Source organism: Nanorana parkeri, unplaced genomic scaffold (assembly GCF_000935625.1).
Source record: "Nanorana parkeri isolate BGI_ZX_2015 unplaced genomic scaffold, ASM93562v1 scaffold5, whole genome shotgun sequence".
Classification (NCBI taxonomy): Eukaryota; Metazoa; Chordata; class Amphibia; order Anura; family Dicroglossidae; genus Nanorana; species Nanorana parkeri.
In genome coordinates this window covers 1,880,852-1,908,471 of record NW_017306273.1, presented here as the reverse complement: position 1 = coordinate 1,908,471, position 27,620 = coordinate 1,880,852, and positions in this window count along the sequence as shown.

Genomic DNA, 27,620 nt, shown 5'->3' with positions numbered 1-27,620 from the left:
GGGGTGTCAGGCAAAGGGGTAAGTTTGTTGCATACCACTCTGCTGCTCAATGTTTGTGGTGTGCCTGCTGCCCTCTTTTTCTGGACAGAGCATCCCAGGTTGCTAAGATGTGTAAGAGCCATACAAATCTCCCAACCCAGTTCTTAGCACCCTGGGATGCTCTGGCCGGCGTCCCGTCTGGTTTGTAGCAACCAGAGCAGTCAGGGAGATGTGTATGCAGGCGGGACAATATGGCTGGCATCCTGCCCCAGCTCCAGTCCCCACCACTGTCCCACCTCCTGTCTATACCACTGCCCCACTTTCTGTCTGCACCACTGTCCCAGCTCCTGTCTGCACCACTGCCCCACCTCATGTCTGCACCACTACCCCACCTCATGTCTGCACCACTACCCCACCTCCTGTCTGCTCCACTGCCGCACCTCCTGTCTGCACCAGTGCCCTGCATTCTATCTTCACCAGTGTCCCACTTTCTGGCTACACCACTGCCCCACCTCCTGTCTGCACCACTGCCCCACCTCCTGTCTGCACCACTGCCCCACCTCCTGTCTGCACCACTGCCCCACCTCCTGTCTGCACCACTACCCAACCTCCTGTCTACATGGCTGCCCCACCTCCTGTCTGCACCAATGCTCCACCTCCTGCCTGCACCACTACCCAACCTCCTGTCTGCACCAGTGCCCTCTGACTTCTATCTACACCGTTGCCCCACCTCCTGTCTGCACCTCTACCCCATCTCGTGTCTGCACCACTACCCCACCTCCTGTCTGCACCAGTGCCCTGCATTCTATCTTCACCAGTGTCCCACTTTCTGGCTACACCACTACACCGCATCCTGTTTGCACCATTGCCCAAAGTGACTGGCATGCTTTCACAATGTGCAGTAATGCCAAATTCACACTATTCCATCGCAGTAATGTGCAGTACGACACATGTTACCGTAACACACGGTAACATATGTGTATATGTGCGCTACACTGCTCTGACATTTATTTTGAATGGCATCCTAATGTACCAAGAAATGCACCTGCACTATAGCGCACCACAATGCACAGTTACGCCAAAAATAGTGCGGTCGTGTTTGTTCATGGGCTTAATGGGCTGCCCTAATGCAACACCCACCAACGCATACAAACATAGGCACGTTAATACATGCTAACAGACCTTAAAGCACAGCTATTATGTAGTATCAAGCATACAATAACCTGCAAATGTCTTGAGCAAAAATGGCCGCTCTCATGTACTTCTATAATTACAAATATTTTGAGAAGATTAACACACAATGATAAGGCGAGTTACATCAAGCTTCTGTCTTTTATAGGTATATGTAAATAAAATGGAAACAACTACACATTCCCTTTAAGCAGAACGGCTGGTGAAGGGGATCTGGGACACAGCGCCGGTGTGATTACTACTGGGTACGTTCACCAGCTGTTCACTGAAATGTCAGAGCACCTCGTCTGGTTCTCCTCTGCATCTCATTGCCATGCTCTCCTTTTGTATTTAAATACAAGGCCATTTTCCTTTAAGCCAAAACATTTCAAACATCCCAGACTTGTGCCGAAGACCACGAACTGGACACCTAATTGCGGTTTTTATATTGCTTCTTTTCTCCCATTCAAGACAATAAATGTCAAAGAATCTTTTTTTCGACTTTCATATGTGATCATCCATTTATAATAAGGCTGACAGGAGACACTGCAATATATTGCTTAAGACTGTCCATTTACAGGAGATGAATTTCAATTTATTGGATCTGCACACTATTACCGGCCTTTTCTCCGTTCCCCCGAACCCCGGCATTAGGCGCTGAAAGACATGTGCTCCTTCTGGAGTGTTTTATTTACTTTGTGATTAGATTACAGTCTAGGCATTGACTTGGGGGCTGCTTTTTTATTAGCTGCGAGAAAGGCTTTACGATCGCGGCTGTCCGTCCTCCCTATCGCCGCCGAATCCCGAGGACCATTTTTCTAGGGAATGGAGTGATAGCAGAGGACTTTTTATAATCAAGGGTAAAACTTTCGAAGGAAATGGTCAGAAGTGTTTGGGGTCTGCTTGGAGTAAGCGTACAAGGACATCACAGGCTGAGGGAAAGAGAATGGGCCTAGGAGGACACAGGGGGCTTATTTATACAGAAAGGACGGATATTTTGCAAATTTTCCTATTTGCCTCTTTTGGGAACCTTGAACGGCAATAGCTTTTACTGCGATTGAACGGCTAACTGGTGTAGTAGAAAAACGGAGAATAGACCTTTGCAATTTTTAACAAAGTGCCGTATTTTTGGTAGAATAAGCAAATACATCTGCTGAACTTACAAAGAATGGGCCGTGTTAACTGCGTTTTCCACTGCTGTAGTGCCATGGGAACCATGCAAACCATTGTGTTATTTTAAGGACAATAGATCACATGTAAGCAGAACCATTCCTATAATGGGATAGCCTGAGGCGGCTTCCCACTGGGTCATGTGATGGGTGGCAGGTGTGCCCGCCACCCCATATCCAGCCAGAGTGTCCCCCCAAGTAATATGCATCCCCAGCCCACCCCGTCTACAGGTGGTGAAAAGTGTAGGGACACCCCTTCATGTAAGGTACGCTCACTATGCGGTATTTCCTATTTCCTAAAGAGAAGATTGAACAATGGAAGAACATTTTTTTTTTTTTCAAACCTGCTGTTAGGTTAAAACAGCAGCTGTCAACATTTTGGACCAGTAACAGTAATCAGTCTCTGCAGCAGGCCCCATGTGCTGACAGGAGGCGAGAGCAAAGTGAGTAGACTTGGTGATTCATCAGTGTGTTGAAGCTCCTTTTGTCCATTCTGTTAGAACACACATTACTGTGTTTATAGCAACAACTTCTGCAGTATACATTTTTGGTCACGAGATGGCAGTGTTTATAAGTTCTGTTATACAGTATCTATGGTATATACTCTGTTGTATTGAAAAAGGTAGAGAATAAAGCTGTGGCTTCCTTCCTGTTTTCAAGCCAAGTGCAGCATGCATATCAGACTGTGTGCTTGTGTTTCTCTGTGAGGCTCTGCAAGAGGTTTCAACACATTCACTAGGCAGGGGGTGGAGGAAGTGACGTCACTGTGTTCCTTATCCCTAATAGAAAAGGTGGTGCCAATTTTCTGGCTGTGCTACCAACCAGAGGAGCCCCAAACGTGGTTGGGGAGAATTACAAAGCCTTCAAAAGGTAAACAGTTCACAAATGAGCATTTAGCTGTTTGTCTAAAGCTTGGAATCACCATACTTTCTCTCAGTGGTGGTCAACTTTCTTGGTAAATGGAAACCCATGTGCAGCCCCTGGCATCATCAAAGGGCCACACATATTATTCAGTTAATGTAATGCTACAGAAAGCAATCAGAGAGTGCAGACATGCAACAGGAGATGGTCAGAGGCTACTTGCATGCTATAAGACTTGGTCAGAGGCTGCAGACATCACAACAGGAGCTAGTCAAAGGCTACTTGTATGTTACATGCAGTGGCGTCACAAGGGGGGTGCGGCACGCACCCGGGTCTCACCGTTGCAGGGGTGATGTCTGATAGTCATTTTGGTGTCACCAACTCTAAAAAGTCTGACACTCGGTCATGGACTGAAACCTGACAGTGTCAGGAGAGAGGAGGGGACCCGGCGGCACACCTCATCCTGCCGGGTGAACGTCCCCTCCTATATGGCCGTCGGCAGGCGTTAGGCAGACGGCAGGGTGACGTCACACGCAATGATGACACGGCAGGGTGCCACCCGGTCTACAGACCGGGTGACACCCGGCCTTGGGATGCCCCTGGCTACAAGACATGGTCAGAGACTGCAGACATCACAACAGGAGCTAATCAAAGGCTACTTGTATGCTACATGAGATGGCCAGAGGCTGCAGGCGTGCAACAAGATTTGCTCAAAGGCAACTTGCCTACTATTAGAGATGGTCTGAGGCTGGGAAAAATGCAACAGATGGTCAGAGACTACGGGCATGAGGCAGAAGCTTGTAATGCTCTATGACGGCTCTGTTGAGTTATTCAAGCCCTGTGAGGGTCATTGAGGGCCTCCTCATTCCTGTACTCCCTACTACTTCTCTCATTTCTCCACTTACCTCCTTTCCTTCGGTTGCTTTGTTTCTCAGCTCTTATCTATTGCAGAGTAAGAGTTTATCATGATTCTGTTGACTGTATGCTGTTCTCCGCTGCTTGATGCCCAAGGATGACCACAAAAGCTACTTGAGGATCTCGTCGACCTACAGTATTATGAGTTGAATAAAATGAGCTGCCTTCAATCATTCAAGTTACACTCTGTACTGCGCTTCTCTTTGAATCACTGTTCTTTGTTTACTTGTGTTTTAATAGAAATTTATTGCAACCAAAAAATATCAGAGCAAAAGAACATAGCAAGCAAAAAAGGTATTGACAGCTCAAAAATGAAGTAAACAGAGTGTTATGAAGAATTCAACCAACGACTAGAAGCCAGTCAAAGAATATTAAGCACCCAGATAAGAAAAACACAAACTACTGTCTGCAGGGGCCCCAAGGACCACACAATAAGTGCCATTGGGCTGCATGTGGTCCCCAAGTCGCAGGTTGGGCACTGAAGTTCTAATGCAGAGACTAGTATAAGCTCCTACAGTGTTTTTCTTGCACCCTAAGTTCTACCATATGTCCCCTCTAATTAGTTACTATGTCGCCCAGAAGAAGGGATCCTGCGTGGCCCCGAAACGTTGGCTGTATGACGCATGTGACAATTTAAATAAAAGTGCTTTACTTCTTGCACATATCATCGAATGCTGGTGACTTCTATTCTGGTCCCCTCCAATAAGGGCACTTCTGGATGTTGGTTATTTCCAACATTTCATAAAACTTTTCTTTCCTGAATCATTCTGCAAGCTTCCTTTCCTCCAAATAATTCCCCGTGAAGCCTCCACATTAGACAGAACCTACTTAAACTCTTATTAAGGGCTTGAAATGTCTTATCTGACTCATATGGGCATAAAAGGATCACATTTATAGTAGGGAGGCAGTATTTAAATAAAACATTTTTTTCTTTGCCTACCAACAAAAACATTAAAAATATTTATCGGAAGCGAGCTTTCGGCCGGCGTACATGACGCCGTTAAATAAATATGTGGATAAGGGCATTAGGAAGCCTGTAGCATAGTTCATTAAGTTTGGTATTGAGATGCAGGGCTTGTTTGGGGAATAATATTGACGGAATGCAGGACATGTATGCGATCTCCAAATATTTGCATTTTATACTGCTTTCACAACGTAACGACCGCGTGAATCACTTTGCAGGAGTTTTATTTCCAGAGCCTCTCGCGGAATGTTAACTAACTCGCCGTTCAGGCCCGTCAGTAATCCGAGATTGGGCTGCGTTTATTTTTAATTGCCTGTTCAGTTATCATATTTTTCTGATTATTGGGATGTTTAATGTAAAATGCAGCTTAGACGTAAGGTAGACAATAGGAAAATGGCTGTCGGGTGCCAGTGAATCTTAAATGTGTGTTGTAGGTAAGAATGGAAGAGGGAGGGTAACGGCGAGAGAGAAAGAGAAAGCGAGGGGGAGAGAGAGAGCAAGAGACAGGAAAGTAAAGACTGAGGGAAATGGAGGGACTACAATGAGGGCCCAGACACACCATATCCAGTGCGTTCCGGGAAAAATAGTACATGCAGCATTTTCTCTGATTGCACTGCACGGAACAGAGGGCATTCCTGTACCTCGCGTTTTGGTGCGGCCTATGGCATTGTGGGCTGGGGGCATGTCTGCGGTGCCATTGACATGACTGGCACCACCAAGCCCCCTCCCACCCCAGAACGCGGCCAGGCTTGATTTCTGCAATCCAGTGCGTTCCAGCCACGAATCGTGCCAGAAAGCACTGGATACGGTGTGACTGGGCCCTGAGGGCTCATTCAGACAGGTGTGCATGTGCATACAGTGTGCACGCTCATAAAATTACCTGATCACGGAAGGGACAGGTGCTGTGTGTAATTGCGCGTAACAGCCTGTTTGTTCTTCCCTATGGGAGGACGCAGTTACACGTGGTCACACGCATACCCGAACCTACACATACGTGGAAGTCCGGGTGCCTGCACTTGGATGCACACCGTCTGCATCCAAGTCTGAATGAACCCTTACACATTGGGCCAGATAAATTGAGAATGTTGAGGATTGCCAATTGTCGCACGTGACATCTTGTTTTAGTTCATCACATGTCTAGTAAATTATTATGTCCCAGTGCATATAGATTATTTGGCGTATAGCAGAATGTGTAACAGTCTTGCCCCATCATCCTCTTGGTGCACTACTCTGCACACCTCTATCACACTAAAAATAAATATTTTATGTACTAATATTTATTTGGCGCAAAGTTTGACACATTCTGATTTTGTTTGCAATTGCTAGACTAGTCACAGGTTTCATTTCAAACTCTTCAAATGTAACTATTATTTTTCAATTCCAGAAAAACATGTTAGCGTTTGCCAAATATTTGGTGGACCAACAGTAGTTTACTCGGCCCATTATGTTTTCAAAATTCATGTAACTTTTTGCATTTTTTAATGCGCATTATGGAGTGCGTTTTCATGCGCTGATGTAAATCAGCTTCCATTTTGCTGCATTTTTTTTCTGACTTCAATAACATAAAGAAACAATATATGTATGTTGGTCATATGGTACTCTGTCCAAACATCCAAAGAAACTGCAAATCGCAGTGCTCAGCTGACCCCAGTTCAGAATTTCTTCAACATTAATTTGTTAGAGGAAAGGTTGTCGTCCTTCAGGCCACTGAGAAGTATCCTCGCAAGATATGTAAAAAAAAAAGCAAAACAGACAGCGCCTTCTGCTCGTATACTGTCAGGGTACCAGGGGTGCCACCTCTTACCAGGGTCCCCAGATGCAGCGCAGGGCACGGGGGCTCCCTCTTTCTGGCAGAACCCCTGGCGCCAGGGTCGCGGGTGCGCATGCGTGAAATGCACGGCGTGCGAGTGGTGGACAGACCGTGTGCACGCAGGCGCGCGCGTAGTGCGCCCGCGCCCATTAAATACTATCAGGTGCCGGCCTCGATGAGGTAGGTTCCTAGCACACATTGACCGCCCATTCCCTCATGCTTTTGGCTCCTGGATGAGGAAGCCTCCTGGTCGTCTCGGCAACCGGGGGGTGGTCCTAGGTTCCCCTGGGTATAAATCCCAGTCAGAGCCCTGGCTTGTTGCTGAGTTATTCTACCTCTATGGTGTGATCGCCCAGCCTCTTGTGTTTGAACCTGCTGCCATTTCCTGACCCTTCTTCTGAATTCCCGCTTATCGACCCTTTGCATCTTGCTGCCTGCCTCGACCCGGACTGGACTTGATTACGCTTTTTGGATTCTCCTCTTTTACCTCGATTTTGGACCTCCTTGTTGTTCCTGCCAAGGGGTTCCACTCACAGCTCAGCCGTACCCCCTGACATATACAAACATTTATTAAAGTGACATTAAAGTCCAATTTTTGTCCCCCCTTCCCAATCCTGCTGTATGGACTTACCTTAAATAATGTCACGTAATCCGACCTTCTTCTTCTTTCCTGTCCTTTTCAGCTGTCCCTCCAGCGCTGGGTGCGGGTCTCCGATTCAGCGCTGACTCCTCTGTCCTCTTCTCTCATGTCCCACGGAGTCTGTGCATGCGCCCGCCCCAAGATCCTTTGTGGCCGCCCAAGACTCTTCAGATGTTCGGACGGGAGCGTGCGGCGAAGACACAGGTGAGTATTACCCTTCTTAAAAGCTTTTTTTAAAAATGTTTTTGCATATATCTACTACTTGCTAGCAGTAGATATATGCAAACAAAACAAGGGTTTAATAACTCTTTAAATAGAATAATAAAAAAATAGCACAAACAAATACTCATATATTGGCATAGGGAATGAAAGATAGGATGCAAAGCGGGTCCCAGAAGAGACAAAGAGAGATGCGTTTCGGGGGAGATATCCCCCCTTCCAGCTGTGAGGTGTTTTTTTTTAACCGGCTCTACATGAAGCTGTCCACATTTTTTTTTTTATTAGCTCCGCTTCCGATTTCCCCCCAACTATTTAAAAAAATAGATTCTGCACAATCTCTCTGGAGATCTATTCCAGTCCGCCGTAATAGCGCCGATAATTCTGCATAAAGTCACTCTTGGGAATTGCTGTTGTCCATGTGGGAGGATATCCGTGATTTAAGGATAACTTTCCTTCTCCAAAAAAAGCTAAGAGAAGTTACGGGGGAAAGAGAAAAAAAAAATCTACAATTCTACGGCGCGCACAAGAAAGACACATATTTTAGATGGTGCACGCCATTATTTGCAGCGCTGTCCCCCACAAAAAAAGTAGAATTGCTTTCTTAGCAGAGAAGATCCTAGTTGCGTTCACAGACATTAGCAAATACTGGTTCTGTTTGAGGGTGATAAAAGCCTCAATGATGGATGCTTCGCTCCCTGCTCTCTATTCTAAGACACCAATCCCACAGTCAGGCAGAATTTATGCTCCAAGTGGGATATATAGTATGAACTGGTAAGAAGCACATCAGACAGAACAGAATGTCATCTGAAATTCTATATCTTCTTCGTCCCCCTTGGTAAATGACTCACTGAAAAGGAGAATCTTTCAGGCAAAGAGAGAGAGAGAGAAATAAGATAAAAAAGTATAGAGGACTGCAGGAAACAACAGTAAAAATAAACATACTGGGATGATATATGCTACATCTGGATATCCATTATACAATCCCATAGTGACGACTTCTACAAATCACGCATTCGCTGAAGCTTTAAAGATAAGGCTAAGGAATAAAATCATGTTTTTTTTTCTTCTTACAATTCCGGAGGTGCAAAACATTCTCAAACTGCAATTTACAGATTTCTCAAACCACTGTTAAAAAAGAATCCATTTATTTTATTAATATATAACAATAAAGCTAAACTTCAGGCAGATATAAAAGGCACAAACGAATGCAGCTCTAATACATCTTAAAATGTATTTTTCAATACCCAAATTTGGCTTGGTATTAGCATCTTGCAGCAGAGCTTAGATTAGAAGAGAGAGAAGCAGCGCAAGGAGCCAATCAGTTGTGAAGCAAGTGCTAACAAGGGGTGTGCTGATAGGAGGAGCAAGGAAAGTGAGAGGGAGACGAGCTTATTACGGTAGTTTGTTGCTTCTTCTTTCACTGTCCAATCACAGGATGGGGGACGGACAAGACCTGTTCATTAACTGCAGCAGTGAAAAATTGGGTCTCCTGCCCTGCCGGACAGGTATGTGCGGTGTGATGGATCTGTGTATATCTCAGGACTGGGTAGACATAAATACAAATATTTTGGCTGGTTAAACAGCTACTATATATGTTTTTCATCTGTGTATTTATCTGTTTTTCTGAAGTTTAGCTCTAGCAGACCAGGCAATGCTTTATATCATATAGTCCATTCATATAAGTCCAAGTACCCAAAGCAGTGTAACATCCAATGTCCCAACCTTAATGGCTACCGTCTCCAATAAGGATGGGCTCGGGCGTGTTCGCAGCTCCACGTACCGAGCACGCCAGGAAGCTGACAGCGCGCAGCGCCAATCACAGGTACTGAGACATTTTCCCGGTCCGCATCTGCAGAGATCGGGAAATGCCTCAATGCCTGTGATTGGCGCTGCTCACTGTCAGCTTCCTGGCGGGCCCGACACGTGGAGCTACGAACACGCCCGAGCCCATCCTTAGTCTCTACCATGGTCTAATTAGCACGGTCACCAGAGCCATTATGGGTGGAACCAACAAGAACGATGAAACTGTTTTTCTTGGTCCCAGTCAAAGCTGAAGGAAAGTCAGGTGCTGTAACCAAAACACCAGTCACTTTGTTGTTTGCCAACCTCCTAATTGGAACCATTGGAGTAATTTGTACCAGTTATCAAGAAGTCCCACCATTAATTGGAGTAGTGCAATCCCAATCCCCTTAATGAGGCAGTCTGAGGCTGCTGTCTCAGGCGGCATCTCTTTGGGTCACATGGGGGGATGGCAGATAGAGTGGCATAGCTCTGCTGCACAATGTTTGCACTGTGCCTGCCACCCCCTCTCCAGCTAGCGCATCCTAGGTTGCTAAGAGCCAGTCGGGGGATGAGTATGGGCCATACACAATGGCCATGTTTACTAAGGGCAGATTACTAGCTCTCCTTTTACTTCCTGGATTTCTGGCACATGGATCTAGGACATGTGACCATGCCCATCATCTCAAGGGAGGAAAATGCCTTTCCCTGAGATCTCCTGAGATTACAGATGAGATTTCCTAGCAATGCTCTGCTTATGACAAGGCATCCCCAGTGTGCATTGCTTTGGCAAACTGGCGTCTTTTTGCCCTTTCAAAGCAGGAAGTGAATGCTCTGCAAGTGTAAGTGTTTCACAATCCCAGCATTTTACACCTGACGTGTCTATGTTATTATTAATCATCATACATAGAAGGATATATTGGTAGAATTTCATTTTTGAGTGTAAAGGTCTGCTTTAAGATAAGCTTTGCAATAAAACGATGAAATGCGTACTCACTGTAAATGCGTTATATTTCCCTTTCAGCTTTATATTACTCCATTTACCTTTTTTTGTCGTCATGGCTGCCGAGGGTCAGAGGAGACCGAGCAATACAGATTTTTCCTTTGTCAGCCCGACATCGCCACCGTATGAGAAAAATGACCAAAGAGCCGGAAATCTTGTCAATTCCAATCAGATCTAAAGATGATGAAAAGGCACTCGAAGAGGAATTTCCACAATGTTGACTGACTGCTCCTTGATTGAATTTTCTTTCTTTTTTGGTAAATTTGATCAATCAAAGCAGAAAGGTGCATGACCACTCCAAAAACGGGAATTCTAGCTCTGATCGAGCATCTTGATTTGATTTAGGAATTAGTTAAAAAAATAAAAGGGATGCATATATGGTTGGCATAAGCCAACCATGGCCAGAGGAAAGCCGCTCGGGGATCCAAATTACCACTTTAGTAAATCAGTCAGTGGCTCTACAGATAAGAAATCCCGGCATATAGTGTTGCTGACACAGTCAGTCTAAGCAGACCTCTCCAGAATAAAGAGTTTAGCGGATGTCCTGACATCTGACCTCTCCGGGAAGAGGTAAGTGGAGCAGGATATTGGAAGCTTTAATTAGAGATTGCACAGACAACGGTGAAAGCTGCGAGTGCCAAGGTCATAATCTGATGAGATTCAATGTGTGTGTTATGTGACTGGTGGCCATGGGTGCAGTCAAATCTATCTTCCCAAATGCTTTTTTTCATTACGGAAGAGATTTAGCTCGGCCGCGCTACATAAGAAGGATGGCTTATGGAAGGAAGGACTGGGCTTCCTGTAGAAAAGCAAGGGGAGAAGAACGGAGAAGGTATTGTAACAGCAGAACTCCCAACTAACTGCGATTAGAAAGAGGGACGCCTTCCAGGTCAATATATTTAGGCAATAGACAGGGACGTAACTAGAAATCACAGGGCCCCATAGCACAATTTTGTATGAGGTCCTGTGATTTCTAGTTACACCCCTTGCAAAGCCCACCTGAGATCCCACACAGCCCACCTGAGGGTGACCCTGCAGAGCCCACCATAGAATCTATATGGTGGGCTCTGCAGGATCTCAGGTGGGCTGGTCACACCCATTATCTGTCAGAGCCGATCAGATGTCCGTCTCCTCCTCCATAGTCGCTGATGGGCCCTGCCTCCTCTGTCGCTGGCCCCGCCTCCTCAGTCGCCGGGCCACGCCTCCTCTGCTGCCAACCCCGCCCCCTCCACTGCCGGGTCTAGCCTCCTCCTCTGCTGCTGCTGGCTGTCACTGACTCATTAGCGGCTGTGGTGAGGAAGGCGCCGCTGCACAGATTACTGACAGCCCGCACGGCATCAGGAGATGTCCTGGCCGGGCACCTCTGTGCCCCGGGCCCAATAGCTGCAATGGACACACCCCTGCCTTGCCCATAGTTATGTGCACCATTAAGAATTTAGATGCCAAAATGTAATTTTTTTTCTTCTCCATTACTTTTTTTTATACTGTCCAGATATACTCACACTCACTAATCTGGGCTGCTATACCAGTCCCCACAGCCTCTTCTTCCCCCCGGGCTTGGGTGGTCTAAGGGCCACTAACGTCATCACAACTTATGCAAGTCCATTGACTCGCAATAGAGTGGAGGGAGAAAGAGGTGAGCAGTGACCACAACAGTACCGAGGGTCAGGGGAGTGAAACTGCTTTATTTGAGCCCCCTAGGCCAAGTGAGCACCTAACCCTTGCAGAAGCCCAGTTCTTCTTTTATGTGTATGTAGCCTTAACAATGAAATTCTCTTCTGCGCTCCCTTTTGGTCTGTTAATTATACAATCAAAAGCCCTTTGTTATATCTGTTCAATATGTGCTAATACCTGTGGAACAAATTTAGAGGTGTCCTGTGTCTTGTGCATTATTACTGTGTTATCTCAAAGAGTCAATGGAGTCTTTAAAGAGAGGAAATGTACAGGAATATATAAAATTGTTGTTTTTTTGTTGTCCTGACATATGCTTTAAGGTGATTTCAATTTCTAAAGTGGAACTCCAGGCAAAATGGTTCTTAACCCTTGCAGTGGGGCTACCCCTGCACTGCAAGGGTTAAGTGCTCATTATGTCTGGGTGCAAAAATAAAAATTATTTTCACCTGATCCTCGGAGCCAGCTTTCTCTTAGACAGGTCCCTCTCTCTCTCCCTCTGCTCCAGCAGTCTAAAGATCTCTGAGCCATCACATGCTATACACTGGGGGGGGGGGGGGGAATTTTTAAAACTGGGGGAATTTATTAAAACTGGAGCAGAGGGAATCTGGAGCAGTTGCCCATGACAATCAATCAGCTTCTCTCTTCAGTTTGTTAGGGTAAGATTTGAAAATGAGACAGAGAAGCTGATTGGCTGCAGTGCAAATCTGCTCCAGATTTTGTCTGCTCCAGTTTTGATAAATTCCCCCTACTGTGTTTTAGATGTGAGGATGCTGAGGGACATCCCATCGCTGCAGCAAAGGATGAAAGAGGCTTCAGGGGCCGGGGTAGCTGCCAGCCGGCTCTGCTGGTTTGGGTGAGTATAAGTTGTTTTTCTTTGTTGCACCTAGACACAAGTGATCACTTAACCCTTGCAGTGCGGGGAGCCCCACTGCAAGGGTTAATAAAAAAAATTCTGAACAGAGTTCTACTTTAAGTGCCCATTCCCATTTCCGCCGCGATATCACGCATATTTGCCACGCAATATAGCGAGAAGTCGCTGTCCAATGATTTTCAATGGAGCTGTTCTATTGTACAGGTCCATGTCGCCCATCGCTCGTCGCTGTCGCTTGTCGCTTGTGCAGGACCCCTTTTCCCGCGGATGTCGCGCAATTTTTCTATTTTTGCATGCAGCCCGACGGTGAAGGTCGCGCGATCGTCGCCCGAACAGTCGCGCTATCCCGGGCCGCGCGGATCCGCTCGAGGTAAGTGTCGCTTAGTGTGAATGGGGCCTAAGGGAGAAGTGGCTTTAAATGGCTCCTGAGGGTTACGGGAGCTTCTTTCCAATGGACATGTTTTTTTGCTATAAAATGCCCGCTCATTAGCCTAATCATTTTTTTTTCACATAATAAAAAAAAACAGACAGGGTAAAAAAAAAAAAAATGTGTTACAAATAATCAAACACAAACATCAATCACAAACACCACAAAAAAAAATGCTAAATGAAAAAGAAATATTCCTTAAAGGAGAACTATGGGGTCAGTGTTTTTCCCCATAGTTCTCCTTAGGGTAATGGGAGGACACAAACTAGCGTCCTCCCGTTACCCTAAGCTCAGTATACCACGAGCTACAGCTCGCGGTATACTGAGACGCCGCAGCCGGAGCGGATCCCGACGTAGATGACGAGTGACAGCTGGCTCTGCTTATCTAGAGGCAGAGCCAGCTGTACCTGCCCCCTCCCCCGTCCGTTCCGCCAGTCAGCGCTGGCAGATCGGAGCGGGGAGAGGGGAATCCAGCCCCTCCCCCTGTCACGGCAGAGAGCCGTGACAGGATCGAGAGGTGAGCGAACCTGGTATGTGTTCGCTCACCTCCCGATCTACTGACAGTCTCATTGTCACAGGTCTGCTAGAACTATGAGGTGAGTGGAAATCACTCATCTCATAGTTCTCCTTTAAAAAAAAAATTTTTTATAATGAAATAAAAAGTATATTTTTGTCCTCAAGCAAATTTTAGCCAAGAAGCTCAAAAAGCTTAACTGGAAGTTTCTAGGAATTTCTTTGCACATTCTTTTTGGCCGCTGTGAACAAAACACCTTTTTTTTTTTAACTGAATTTTCAGAGATAATTATAAGTGTTAAAAGGAAGAAAGAAAAAAATGAACTTGTCCGTTTATTGTTTCTCATGGTTTGTAGATACATCAAGTTCTCACAGTCCGTTCCTGTAGTTACTGATCTGCAACAAAAGCTATCCCTCTGGATCTAGAGATTTCTGCCAGTTCCCACACACTCGGTAATTCAGCGTCTTCTAATTGGCGAGGGACCGTCAGCCTGTACAAGGTGAAGTTATATAAATTCCAAATGATGAAAGAGAACATAGAGGGAAAAAAAGAAATAGGAAACAATAAAAGTAAAGGAAAAATAAAAATGGTGGGGAGAATTTGGAGTAGATAATGGGGGGATGACGGTATGAGGAGATTGAGAGATTGAGGGTGAGAAAAGGGATTGGTAGAGGCAGGTGACTCTTAAGTCCAACTCTGGATACCCCAATTCCTCTTAAAGGCCCCCCTTGTGCATATTTGTAACTTAACTTTTCCAAAAGTCTTCAGGAAAGTCACATGATGCATGGAGTCCTCCTTCAAATCTACTCCCAGCAGTGGGTGGTCCTCAGTGAATCAAAAAGTGGCGCTCTGGATGAATGCACTGGGAGCCCCATGGGCTGACCAATAAAAAAAACACTTGTTTCCCCCACCCATGCTAAACAGCACAGCTGGGAGAATACTCTCAATGGGCTATTGTATTCTGACAGCAGTGTACAAGAGTGATGCAACCCTCTGCAGACCTGGGATACTATTCCCAGCATCCCGCCCAGCTGCTGGCAACCTTTGACATCACTGGTTGCCAGGAACTGGTTGGAACGCCGGCCAGAGCATCCCAGGTTTCTAATCGCTGGGTGGGGAGATGTGTTTGGCCCTTACACATCTCCCCACCCGGCTCTTAGCAACCTTGGACGCTCTGGCTGGAAAGAGGATGGCATTGTGCAGCAGAGCGGCCACTATACATCAGACATGCCCCTCTCCCTGCTGCTCCCTCTTCCCTATATGACCCAAAGAGATGCTGCCTGAGGGAGGGCCCTGGTGGCAGGAGTGCAGGGTGGGTGGGTGCCAACGGGGATCCCATTATATAACTCTTTCATTTTATTTTGAACATAACATACCTTTAAACGTCAGAAAAACAAGGCAAGTGCATATGTAAAGTGATAACAAATCTGATAGGGGGCAACTAATGTAGAGGGCACTCTGATGGGGACAACTAATGTAAGGGGGCTTTCTGATGGGGAAAACTAATTAGTAGTTGTCCCCATTAGAGTCCCCCCTTACATTGTTTGTCCTCTTTAGAATGCCCTTTTATATTGTTTTCCCCACATACCTTATTTTCCTATTTTATTGTTAAGCCAGAGCTGGGAGGTGGAGCAGGCAGCAGGAGAGGACGGAAGAAGGTACCCTTACTCTTCAGTCCTCCTGTAATGATGGGGCAGGGAACACATTTGACATCACTGGTTGCTAGAACCGCCCGCCGGTCCTAGGAACCAAAGAATACAGAGGAGGTGGACACCTGACGTCATTGGTTGCCAGGACGCCAGTGGTCCTAGCAACCAACATCTGAAGACGAGGGGGGCCTGCACTGGGATATGGTGTGCAGTGGATGCACCGGCCACCCATAGCCAAAGGCAGGTCAGCAATCGTGGTCCAGATAAAGGTCTGTATCTCAACCGTGGCCCTGACAGGGATAGCCAAAGGGCTGGATGTGGCCCTGGGGCTGTAAAATGTCCAGGTCTGATCTAGTGGTTAGAATGCCTCGCAAATGCCATTTGAGAATGTAGAAATCAACCCCCTTAGTTTTTACATGATGGGCAGCAGGGTAGGGGGACTTGGCATTTTCAACCCTTAAAGGAGAACTATGGGGTCAGTGTTTTTCCCCATAGTTCTCCTTAGGGTAACGGGAGGACACAAACTAGCGTCCTCCCATTACCCTAAGCTCAGTATACCGCGAGCTACAGCTCTCGGTATACTGAGACGCCGGAGCGGATCCCGACGTAGATGACGGGATCCGCCCAGCTGCGTGAGTGACAGCTGGCTCTGCCTATCTAGAGGCAGAGCCAGCTGTACCCGCCCCCTCCCCCGTCCGTTCCGCCAGTCAGCGCTGGCAGATCGGAGCGGGGAGAGGGGAATCCAGCCCCTCCCCCTGTCACGGCAAGGAGGACAGGGGAGGGGAGCCCCCTCCCCCTGTCACGGCACGTTCGCTCACCTCTCGATCCTGTCACGGCACAGAGCCGTGACAGGATCGAGAGGTGAGCGAACCTGGTATGTGTTCGCTCACCTCCCGATCTACTGAGCCGACCTGTGACAGTCTCATTGTCACAGGTCGGCTAGAACTATGAGGTGAGTGGAAATCACTCATCTCATAGTTCTCCTTTAACCTGTGCTCTCAATTATTGGTATAACCTACAATATGGCTTCCTCCCCTGTGCCCGTGTGATGTTTAGCAAATTCCTTTTGAGTTTTTCTTCAAGAGAAGTCTCTATCAGTTTGAATAATGTTTTCTCTCTCTCCCTCTCTCTCTCTCTCTCTCCCTCTCTCTCTCTGGCGTTTAACCTCTTGCCACCGAAGGGAACCACTTTGTTATTCATAAGGAAAATATATGGTTATTCTATAAGCTAGACTGCCATTTGTTGTTCGTCGATGGCTCCCAGTAGTACTTAGCGGGGAAAGAATGCCATTCCGCTGATCTGATCCTTCATTTTCCATAGTGCGCCTTGATTTAGCATATCATTTGTTGGAGGGATGCCGTGACCTTCCCCGGAATACGTCCCGATCCGGAGAGAGAAGCATATTTCTCAGGGAGAGGAATCCTTTCTGATGTTCTACCGTCTGCTGTTTTTTCTCTTCGGTTATTTATTTTTCCCGGTTAATGAAAGAAAAACGTCTACCCATCACTAGGTCTTCCCAAAACTAATCTTCTAGGAAAGCCTAAAAGACAGCACTGCTAATGCCTAGTTGCCATTTCCCACTCAGCATCCAGGACCTGTCATTGTTTTGTTTTTTTGTGTGAATGGACCCTGTGGTTTCCCCATTGATCCTGGCATGGGTTGTCCTGATAGTTTGGGCAAAGACAAGGGACATATGAGTTTAATAGGGTTATATTAGTGTAAGAATTAGAAGCAGAACCCCAGCAAACATGAACAAGATAAAAATTAATATTCCATTAAAGGTTGTGCAATTTTGAAAAGTGCAATATTCAGAAATGTCTCTGCAGTACTTTTAATCTGCCCAGAGATATCTTCAGTCTAGTAGCTAGCATCACTTAACCCACTTCCTTTGAGCCCAGGTTATCCTGGACCCACTCCCAGCCTGTGACTGGACAGTGAAAGGAGAAGCAGCCCAGTGATGAGCTCATCTCTCCTTTACTTTGCTCTCTCCTCCTGAACATGAACGTGTTGGCTTCTTCTGCTGCTTCTCCCTCTCATATGCCAGCCTACAGGGACTGCATGAGGCTGATACCAGGTCACATTTAGGTACTTACACTGCTTGCATTTAATGATGTATTAATGATTACAGGGCTGCATCAATGTGTACTGTACCTTTTATATTTGCCTAAATTTGGGTTCAGGACATTCTTCCTCATACTGAACTAACGCCAGGGTAATTTTTCCCCCACTGTCCACTGAAGCTGCGACATATTTTCCTCCTACTCACCACTAACACCGGGGCGTTTTTCCTCCCACCGACACCAACGCCTTTTTTTTCTCCTACTGCTCATCAGCCTCAGGACATTTTTTTCCAACTGACACGGGAGAATCCCCCCCTCCCCTTCCTTAGACTAGCAATGCAATATAATTATGTTACATTATCAGCAGGTATTGTTTTCATGGAAGCTGCAGATTTAAGAATATTGAAAATTACTTTTAAAATGGCAACCACAATTTTAGTGACTGAGTTTAAAAAGTGTTTGAATTGTTGGAGTTAGGTTAAAGCCTTCTCTAGGACACTTTCAAATTGGTGGTAAGTTGAGAAATGCCCTATTGCCTTGGTGGTCAGTGAATACATGTCCCCTTACATTGGTGGTCAATGGAGAAATGTCCTTTTAAATTGCTGGTCAGTGGGAAAATGCCCTCTTATATTGGTGGTGAGTGGAGAAGTGCCCTCTTATGTTGGTGTTCAATGGAGAAATGTCCTCTTACATTGATGGTCAATGGAGAAATGTTTTCTTACATTGGTGGTCAATGGAGAAATGTCCTCTTACATTGGTGGTCAATGGAGAAATGTCCTCTTAGATTGGTGGTCAATGGAGAAATGTTCTCTTACATTGGTGGTCAATGGAGAAATGTCCTCTTATATTGCTGGCCAGTGGAAAAATGCCCCCCTCTTACATTGGTGTTCAGTGGAAAATGCCCTCTTAGATTGATGGTCAATGGAGAAATGTCCTCTCAAAATGGTGGTCAGTGGGGACATGCCCTCTTGCCTTGATGGTCAATGAAGAAATGCCCTCTTACAATGGTGTTGAATGGGGAAATGTCCTCATACATTGATGGTCAATGGAGACACGTCCTCTAACATTGGTAGTCAATGGAAAAATGCCATCTTACATTGGTAGTCAACGGAGAAATGTCCTCTTAAATAGGTAGTCACTGAAGAAATTCCCTCTTACATTGGTAGTCAATGGAGAAATGCTTTCTTACATTGGTAGTCAATGGAGAAATGTCCTCTTACTTTGATAGTGACTGAAGAAATGCCCTCTTACATTGGTGGTTAATGGGGAAATGCCCTCTTACATTGGTAATCATTGGATAAATGTCTCCCTAAGTTGTGGATCAGTGAAAAGGTGTCCTAGTTAATTGGTGGTAATTGTAGTGCTCCCTTACATTGCTTGTCAGTGCAGAAGTAACCCCTTACATTGAATGGAAAATTTGTCTCTCAGGGGTGTAGGTGAAAGACCAATCTACCACTGCTCAACGAATCCCTGCTTACCTGAGGAGAAACCCTGCTGAACCCTTACCTGAGATTAAATCTGTAATTAACCTCGTCTAACTTTATGCATTGCAACTCTTTTCTCCCTCGCCCACCACAGGTCCGAATGGCAGAAGATCCCTTGGGAAGACTCTCAGGTTGCACGTAAATGAATGCAATTCTAGCCGGATGTGATAGCGATGGCACAAAAAGAATAAGAAAAGAATAATCATAAAAAGTGAGCAAATATTCTTTTTTTGAATATAGGTTACTATGTTTTTTCATTGGGAGCTTGGAAAGTTTTATACAGGAGGGTTTAGTTCCACTTTAAGTCTCTTCTGCCTCTCAGTGAAAACAAGTGTCAAGCCGAGAGATGTATCATTTAGGAAACGAGTTCGGTGCCAATTTCCATAGAGGATGTCACCGCTGGAGGGCAAAGCCCCGGGCCAGATCTCTTTACACAGTGCCCCGAGGGTTCAACTTAGATCTAGCAGCACGAGCGGTATTAACATGGGAGCTTCACCCTGGGGACTCCGGCTACATATTGCCACTCTTCTCTGCCTAAACGCAGGAAATAATGTGATTTAGATGACCAGTTTCTACTAGGTAAGCACATTTCATGTCGGACTCAAAAATACACACTGATGTTTTATTTATAGGGAAATATGTGTTCTCTTGTATAACACGGACTTAACAAAGAGCACTCATGTGGAAAGAATAATTATCTATAAAGTAGACCTGTCACTAGCCTGTAGCCACTGGAGCTGTGCTATACATTCTTAATGCAGTTTTAGCCAATAGGAAGTAGAGAACGGTTTAAGGGTTTAAGGGAAATTCCACCTTTTGTTGAAAAGTAATAAACGCACACTTCTCCAAATAAGAAAAAAAATGTGCATTCATTATATTTTGCATAGGAGTCAGTAAAGCTTTGATCACTTGATCACTGGTGTAATGCTCTGGCTCCAGCAAACTTTTCCTTCTCTTCCTGCCCCTGCCCATACCCAGCTACAGACCTTTAGTTACAGGGCTGGGGGAAATTATTGCTGTGCCAAGGTATGGACATGTAGTAACATAGGCGGGAAGCAGTGTCAAAGGACTATAGGCAGGGCTGGATTAACATAGGGGCAATTGGAGCACCAGCTCCAGGCCCACCACTGAAAATAGGCCCGGCCGGCCCGGATTGCCTCAGTATGGCCGATGGCAATCAGGGCTGAACAGTGGGCAGATGTTCCAGCATATCTCTAATCAGCCATATTAGGCAGCTACAGATGAGAAGCAAGTGGCCAAACTAATTAGAGAACCGCCACTGCTGCTTACTGTCTGACCGAAAGCACCAGGCCCGTGATGCTCTTAATCCGGCTTTGACTACCAGTGCAGTGAGGTTGCTGCCCTTGTATTCCACTGAGGACTATCAGTCCCTTTGGCATGTTCGCTGATGGGACTTGTAGTTTATCCATTCACAGATCCTGTCAAACGATCTGTGACAAGCTGAGCTCCACCCACACAGCCGTGCTGAATTCAAACAATTCTAGCAGACTGCAGGGAGAAGAACCCCACAATTCAGGTACATGGGAGGGGGTGGCGGGCGGCTTCTGCAATCTGACCATGTTTCATGTAACACCCTTAGTCCCCATTGACACCTTAGCCTTTCATTTCACTTTGATGCATGTTTGCGAAATGCGTCAAAAAATGCAAAACGTGCTTGATGTGTCGTTACCAATTAATGGCCCCCTAAATGCACCAGTCAAATGCACATTTTTCCCCTGCGTTTTAGATTTCGCTACCCAGCTCTTCCCAGCAACCTGAGATGCTCTAGATGGAAAGGGGGCAGCGGGCACACTGCAAACACTGTGCACTTAAACCAAAGAGATGCCGCCTCAATAAAGAGACAGCCCTGGCAACGCTCCTTGTCCAATCAGAGAACACCTTGTATCCATTGATAAAAATACTCCTGTTTCGCTAAATGGCCGCTGTGCCGAGCAAGCAACCCCCTGTTTTTTCAGGTGCAGCAGCTTGTCTTTATTTTAATTCAATGCATTTGTGTATGGCTCCGCCCACACAGTGGCAGCATTTTTTTATATAGTTTTTTTGCGTGAAATGCAAAGACTACATAGATTTTAGTGGACTTCCACGGCGTTGACGTCACTGCACTTGCAGTACATTGATAACTCAAAACTGCCCTGTAACTTTAGGTCTGTAGCTCGATACGGACAGGGGCAGGAAGGGGAGGAACAGTCTGCAGGAGACAGATCATTGCGCTCACCATCCACCGATTGCAGTCGCAATGCTTTGCAGGCTCCATTGCATAAAATGAATACATGGATTTTTGTTTTGGCATTCATTTATTTTTTCCAAATAGTTTACATTGCAAGTGTATCTGAAGCCAACCATCTTTAAAGCTAGCTTGCGATGCCTTTTGCCTTCCCGCAGCAGCCTGAACAGAACAGAAGTTCGTCGGTGGATCCCTGGAACAGTTTGTCTTTTGGAAGTGTAGCAGAGTGTGGGAGAAGATGACCCCAGGTGCTCTTCCTGCACTTGATAGGCTGGTTACACAACGCCATTATGACCCAATTATAATGTGTACTTATTGTCTTCTCTACAGCAGAAGGATGAAAGGCTGACTTGGCCACTCCGGGATTTTGTTATGTAAACCCGCGAAGCCGCAGCGCAGCACAGATGTTCATCAAAGCTCCGAATTGCGCTCTCCTTTTTACTTACGCTCGCTGATGCTTGCGTTTGAATTATGGCGCTTGTTAATGTGGCTGAACGGCCCACTGGGTCTATTTAAAACAAGAGCGTCAGACAAAAACGCAGGAATCAGTAGTAAATAAGTATGGTGACGGGCTGTTTCTTCGGCTCTGCTCTTTTTGGATGGGAAAATAAACTTTTTGGACCTGCAGCGGGAACTGAAAGCGAATCCTGCTTCTGGATGACATTTATCTATTGGACCCCATGCTCACCTGAGGAGTCTGAAGCGCCTTTCAACACTTAGATTTCCATGTTATTCTATTACAGGGGTGGGCAACCTTGGCACTCCAGCTGTTGTGGAACTGCAAGTCCCATGAGGCATTGCAAGGCTCTGACAGTCGTAGATATGACTGGCAGAGGCAGAGGTTTTATGGATTTGTAGTTCCACCACAGTTGGAGTACTGAGGTTGCCCACCCCTGTTATATTATACCCGTGACATCTGCCGCTCAACGCTTAGAGCTTCTTCAAGGTACAATTGTGCATTTTTGGCCCAGATAAACTTTAATGGGAGTGCCTAAAAATTGCTTTTCTGTGCAATTTTCTGCCTGATATCCATCTCCTCCCCCTAATAACTGGCCATTGGCTAAAATAAAAATACTCAGGCATGAAAACGTGGACAAAAGCACAAAGTAATGACCAAAGATGCAGACACTCAAGTGATCATTGTAGACTAAAGCTGGCCATACACCTATTATTATTATTATACAGGATTTATATACGCCAATAGTTTGTGCAGTGTTTTACAATATAGGGAAGACATTACAATCAGTGGCGTCACAAGGGGGGTGCGAGGGGTGCGGCCAAGCAAACGTCAAGGAAGTGTTTGTGCTGCCTGCCAGGAGTGCCTAAATCACAAAGCTAGTAGATGTAGGGATTAAAGGGCCACAGCAATTAAAATAGTCCAGATACAACGTTATTCCATTAGGGTCAGCGGAGTGAATTCAAGCAGAGTAGCCAACGTATTACGGGGATCAGGGGCTGCAAAACACACCACCTTCATTGTGGCAACTTTATTCCAATGAGGATTAGGGGAACATTCAGGTAGCGTAGCCAACACGTTTTGGGGGTCCAAAACCCACCCCCTTCATTGGGGCAACTTTATTCCATTAGGATTAGGGGGACACTCAAGTAGTGTAGCCAAAGCATTTCAGAGCTTCAGAACACACCCCCTTCATCAGGGCAACTTTATTCCATTGGGATTAGGGGGGCATTCAGGTAGAGTAGCCAACATGTTTTGGGGGTTCAAAGCCCACCCCCTTCATTGGGAGCAACTTTATTTCATTGGGATTAGGGGGGCATTCATGTAGAGTATGTTTTGGGGGTTCAGAGCCCACCCCCTTCATTGGGAGCAACTTTATTTCATTATGATCAGGTGGGACATTCAAGTAGTGCAGCCAAAGCGTTTCAGAGCTAAAGGACACATCCCCTTCATCGGGGTAACTTTATTCCATTAGGATTAGGGGGGCATTCAAGTAGAGTAGCCAACGCATTTTGGGGGTCCAAAACACACCCCCTTCATTGAGGCAACTTTATTCCATTAGGATCAGAGGGACATTCAAGTATAGTAGCCAGTGTGTTTTGGGGGTCCAAAACACACACCCGTCATCGGGGCAAATATATTCTATTAGGTTCAGGGAAGGGCATTCAATAGAGAATCCAATGCCTTTCAGGAGTGTAAAACACACACACACACCCTTCATCGGGGCAACTTTATTAGGATCAGTGGAGGGCATTCAAGTAACGTAGCCAACACGTTTTGGGGCTCCAAAACACACCCCTTTTATCAGGGAAACATTATTCCATTAGGATCAAGGGAGACATATAAGTAGAGTAGCCAATGAGTTTCGGGGGTCCAAAACACCCCCCCTCCCATGGGGCTTAATGAAAGAAATCATATATATGGACTACAATCCCTGCAGCTAAAAAGTTGTATCGAGTTGTGATGGGAGAACTTCAGGCTTGTCAGCAGCTGGTTTGGATAACAAAGCCAGCTGCACAGAGTACAGAATTAAAAATCGCACCTATACCAAGAGAACCCATTTAAAAGACAGCGGTTTCATTTAAAATGGCACAAAACAAATTCTTCGAATTCTTTAATATTTCATAAAAAAGCCATTTATAACAAAATTGTGCCAGCAACTTCAAGGCGCTAATAAATGGCTTTTATTTTATTTTTTTGTGCCAGCTGTGTCTACAGAGAAGAAGACAAGGCAGCGACTCTAAACTGAAATATTGATCTCGGTCTGTGTCAAAGTTTTTGGTCTAAGGGTTATTGTGTGATATAAAAGTGTTTTTCTATTAGTTTTCACATCACACCCCGGGTTTCTTGAGAGGCAGCAAATGAATGGACTGTCTTCTTCCGGAAAAGAAAGAAAATATTGTGAAATAAATATGTCTGGGCTCCGACGCCTTCTTTTTTTTTTTTTGTGATACCACAATCTTCGATGGCTCCATGTATCAAATTGTAAGGAAGCAATCAAATGGCAGAATTATATGACCGGCGCAGACACGAAAGGACAAATGTATCAACTGCCCCTGGGTCCTCGGGCCGTGACGTCCGCCGCAATTCACCGGCATTAAAAAAGATGACTGAGAATATGAGGTCCGGCAAAAACAAACTCATGTTCAAGGTTTTAGAGGTGTCGGTTATTTGATTTGAGAAGAGTAGCTGCGTTATAGGTGATAGATTTGATACAAGGGCACATTTTAAAGGGAGCCTGTACTTTTGCACCAACAGCGCAATGCGACGGGTGCACTTTAAGGGCTCATTCACACTAGAAACGGCCGGCACATACAGCTCCGCGCTGCGTGCACGGCCGTATCGGGCAGCTCCCGGGAAGGACAGGTGCTGCTTGTGATCAGTATGCAGCCCCTGTCCTTCCTATGGGACTATGCGGCCATACACCCCCCTACGCAGGTGCGTGCAGGTGCGTGTTACCTGGCTCAGACGCAGACAGACGTGCAGGGCGGCGGGTGAGCGTACGACCACTTACGACCGCGTAGTCCAATAGAGAAGGACAGGGGCTGTATAATAATCACACGCAGCACCTGTACTTCCCAGGAGCTGACCGATACGGCCATGCATGCAGCACGGAGCTGTACGTGCCGGACGATTCTAGTGTGAATTGGGCCATAGGCCGCATTGATGCCCCGAATACATACAGCATGTACAGCATCCTTCCACTCTGCTTTCTCCTTGCATCAGTATGCTTCTTGCCAGCTGTAATACTGGACCCTCCCAACAGCCATGATCTGCCTACATGCACATTGGCGCCTCATACACACCTGAGCTTTCTGTCGCAAAATGCCCATAGTTTACAAAAGTACATGAGAGTCTTTTGGAGCAGAGTCGAGTTTTGGCCCCAATAAACTTGATGTGAGCATTAAAAAATAAAGTAAAACACTGAAATGTTTGCAAAAATGCCTGTGCAAATGCACACAAAAAAACGGGTTGAGTGAGGCACTGGAGATGTAGCCGTGTCCTGGCTTAGTGAGGCACTGATGATGTAGCCCTGGTCTGGTTGAGTGAGGCACTGGTGATGTTACCCTAGCCTGGTTGAATGAGTTACTAGTGATGTAACTCTGGCCTGGCTGAGTGCGGCACTGGTAATGTAGCCCTGTCCTAGTTGAGTGAGGCACTGGTGATGTAGCCCTGGCCTGGATGAGTGATGTACTGATAATGTAGCCCTGGCCTAATTAAGAGAGGCACTGGAGATATAGCCCTGGCCTAGTTTAGTGAAGAACTGGTGATGTAGCCCTAACCTGGTTGAGTGCCGCACTGGAGATGTAGACCTGGTCTGGCTTAGTGAGGCACTGTTGATGTAGCCATGGCCCGGTTAAGTGAGGCACTAGTGATGTGGCCCTGGCCTGGTTGAGTGAGGAACTGGTGATGTAGCCCTGGCCTGGTTGAGTGAGGCACTGGTGATGTAGCCCTGTCCTGGCTGAGTGAGGCACTAATGATATAGCCCTGGCCTGGTTGAGTAAGACACTGGAGATGTAGCCCTGGCCTAGTTGATTGAGGCAGTGGTGATGTAGCCCAGGACTGGCTGAGAAAGTTACTGGTGATGTAGCCCTGGCCTGGTTGAGCGAGGCACTGATGATGTAGCCCAGTCCTGGCTGAGTGAGGCACTGATGATGTAGCCCTGGCCTTGTTGAGTAAGGCACTGGTGATGTAGCCCTGGCCTGGTTGAGTGAGTCCTGGGAAATATGTAAACTTCAAAATCTTGCAAGATCTCGAGAAAAGGCATTTTTCCAGGGAAAGAAGCTTAAGTTTGCCTTAAACTTGTGTCTTCTTCTCTGTAATGTGGAAGAGTCCGGTCTGCAGAGCCCATATCACTTCTTGATGACGTGGGCTCTCCCCATTGGCTGTCGAGAAAGGCCCCCCCCCCACAGAGTCCTGCAGCATTCAGCTCCTTTCACCTTCTCCATCAACCACAACACACTTTGCCGAAACAGCAAACTGTCACCAAAATTTTATAGTACCTTATTCAAATTTGGCCAAATGAAAACTCGCATTTTCGCTCATCCTTAAAAGACACAAACACTTCTTGATGTTGAGTTCTGCATGTGCCAGCGGCCAAAGTCACATGACTGTACGGGCATTCTCCCCTGAAATAAAACACAAGGTCATTGATGCAATCTTAGCAATCTCTGTGAGCCCGGAAGGAAGATGTCCCTCTAAGATTAACTGTAGCTACAAACTGCTAAAAATAGGATTCTTATATTTTTTCACGATAAATAGATAAACATTTAACACCTTCCCTAATGGAGATGTATATTGGCTGGTATATCAAACCCCAAGGGTGCGAGAACAGCCAAGCCAATGACTCTCTACAGGCTGATCAATAATAATGTAAGAGATAGCCGAAGGAGGAATGCCTTGCCCTGAATCAGAAATTGTGGAGGAAAACAGATGAAAGATTCTCGGACACTCGGGGGGGTTCATTCATAAGAGGGGCTCTAGCGCCCCTAGATGGCATTGACGAGTATTGGAATTTCCTTTACTCATCAGTGCCATCTAGGGGCACTGGTGGCATGCAAACTTTTATAAATTAACACCTCGGCGGCTTAATTTTTTGCATGGGCGTATGCATAAAGTAGGGATGCACCGATACTAGTGTGCCGGTATCGGTGCCGATACTGAGTAATGCTCCAATGCCTAGGCCAATACCCGAACTTCCGGTATCAGCAAGCTGGGCAGCGAGTCATTACACACTGCCCGGCTTCCTGATTGGTCAGGAAGATAGCCAATGAGGAGGCCGGACGGAGAGTCATTACCCACCCCCCGGGTTCCTGATTGGCCAGAAAGCCGGCTTCATGCTCCCTCGTCAGCTGGTGTAATGACTCGCCGCCTGATTCCCTGATTGATCGAGAAGCCAGTGTGTTCCAGCCCAATTCTAGCCAGAACGCACTGCCTCGCATTGCAGCCGGCTCACTTTTTTGTGGGGCAGGAGGGGGCGTGGCGGGCCATTGAAGTGAATGACACCGGCCGCAATGCGATCGGCCGCAGGGGTTTGCAAAGCCCATTATGCCTGCGGTCCGGTGCGATCAAAATAGTGCTTGCACCGTGGCTACGGTGCCATTCACTTCAATGGCCCGCCATGCCCCCTCCTTCCCCACAAAAAAATGAGCCGGCTGCAATGTGAGGCAGTGCGTTCTGGCTGGAACACACTGCATCTGGTGTGAACGGGCCCTTAGAGAGAGAGAGGAG